This window comes from Cynocephalus volans, chromosome 4 (assembly GCF_027409185.1).
Source record: "Cynocephalus volans isolate mCynVol1 chromosome 4, mCynVol1.pri, whole genome shotgun sequence".
In the NCBI taxonomy this organism is placed as follows: Eukaryota; Metazoa; Chordata; class Mammalia; order Dermoptera; family Cynocephalidae; genus Cynocephalus; species Cynocephalus volans.
In genome coordinates this window covers 162,908,574-162,910,644 of record NC_084463.1, presented here as the reverse complement: position 1 = coordinate 162,910,644, position 2,071 = coordinate 162,908,574, and the positions used below count along the sequence as shown (strand labels likewise).

The following is a 2,071-nucleotide window of genomic DNA, read 5'->3' as shown; positions in this document are numbered from 1 at the left end:
AGGTGGCACTTGAGCCTGACATCACCTAATTCTGAAGCTACCTCTCCCCCAACCTGTAACCTGGGGTGAGTGGGCACAGTGAGGACACAGGGAGGGTCAGCCAGGTTAGCATATAACCTCTCGGTCGGAGAAGAGGCAGGACTATTCTGTCCTGGGGGTGAGCCAGGTGCGAGTGACATCCTCATACCACATAGCATCCCAGGCACTAGGTCACAGTCCCAAGGTTCCCCAGCCTCTAGGTCAGATGATTAAACTGCAGCAAGGGTGACAGCCTGTGGCCACGTGGCTTCCAAAGGTCTCTGTGTCAGCTGGGTTGAGAGGGGCCCTGTTAAGACAGGTCGACCTGGACCCCAGCCTTCAGGAGCTGCAGAGGGCTGGGCTCCTTCCATCTCCCAGCTCCAGCCACCGTGGGCCCTGGCATTGGCGGGCCCAGCTCCTGTAGCTGCAGCTGCCTGGATGTGTCTGCAGGGCACTCACTCCGAGATGCGATGCGTTCACTCACCCCTCAGTTACGCCTCCGGATGGCGCTTGCCGAGCGCCCACTCTGTGCCATGATCTAGCCTGGGCACACCGTGGGCACCAGGGAATCCCCTCTCCCTGCCTTCAGGTTATTCACAGTCTGACGGGGAGACAGACAGACAGACAGACAGACCCACAGACACGCTTTAGTTGGAGCTCTGATGAGGGCAGCCCAGGGGACAGGGGACACAGAGGAGGCATCCTTGACGGGAAGGGGACTGTAGGCACAGCAGAGAAGACTTTTTGGAGGAAGTGCCCTGTGAGCTGGGTTTTGAGAGGGGACGAAGAGTTGGGCCATGGAGGTGAGGAAAGGTCCTACGTCCGTTGACACACTGCCTCACCTGTCACAGAAGCCAAGGGCACATCAGCCTCCAGCCCCGTCACTCTCATACTCCCTGGCTTTCTTCCCTGGGCTGCAAGCTGAGGCCTCAGACATGGCCCTTGACCTTACACTATCTCATTTTATGACTGAAACAGCACTGCGTTAACAATATATTGGGGATATTTCATTCATTTATTTATTTTATTGGCAGCTTGCCAGTACAGGACACAAACCCTTGACCTTGGTGTGACAACACTGTACTCTAACCAGCTGAGCTAAACAGCCTGCCCTTTTTTAAATTTTATTTATTTGTTTCTATTTCTTCTTTGGCAGCCGGCTGGTACAGGGGTCGAACCCTGGACCTTGGTGTTATCAGCACCACGCTCCAACCAACTGGGCTCACCGCCCAGCCTGATGATAGTTTTGAAAGAAAATTAAAAGGATGCATCGTGGGGTTGTAGGACTCAGGCTCTGGATGAGACAGACCTGGGTTTAAGCCTAGACTCAGCCATTTACTGGCTGCAACTCTTGTCTTTCTTTCTTTCTTTTTTTTTTTTAAACAATGGAATGTCAATTTATTAAAATAGTTGACTTTAGAATCTGCGACGGCGACTTCCACCTCCGGTCCTGGCCCCATGCTGCGATGCAGTTGGCTTTACAGTCTCGGAAGGGCTGTGCCGGTCAATGCGTTGCTTGTGGATTCCTGTCTGGAAACGATCCCATGTCCAGAACCTTCACCACAAGGCATTTTTCTTGTGATTCTGTCTTGGCAGGTGTCCCGCCTGGTCCTTTCACTTTGAGGCTGACCTCGTCTGTGCCTCTGATCAAGTCGGCACACGCCTTCAGCAGGGATCTTGCACTGCGGCTGGTTAGGGTGATTGGAATTCAGTGAACTGCCACCTCTTGTTCCACAGGTATCTTTCTAGAATCTTTAAAAGCCATGGCTGAGGTGTGGCTTCCTGAGCGTCTTGTCCGTTGGCGACAGTGAGCAGCGGTGTCAGGAGCAGCAGCGGGCGGGCTGGAGTCCTACAGCACCTGCGACTGCATCTTCCTGAAAAAGAAACGACTCTTGTCGTTCTGAGCCTCAGTTTCTTCATGTATGAAAGGGGTGCTCGTGGAGCTTTGATGAGGACTGAATGACAAGGCTTGTCTGTGTGGTGATCAGCTCTCGGTGGGCCCCTATGTCAGCTGTTGGAGAGGTCCCCTGACACAGAGGCTGGCCCTGGCACC

At 53.7% G+C, this 2,071-nt stretch overlaps 1 pseudogene; it reads right to left on the bottom strand.

Moving 5' to 3' along the window:
• Positions 1 to 556: 556 nt before the first annotated feature.
• On the bottom strand, positions 557 to 1,783 carry LOC134376709 (small ribosomal subunit protein uS10-like; annotated as a pseudogene).
• Between the last annotated feature and the right edge of the window lie 288 nt (positions 1,784 to 2,071).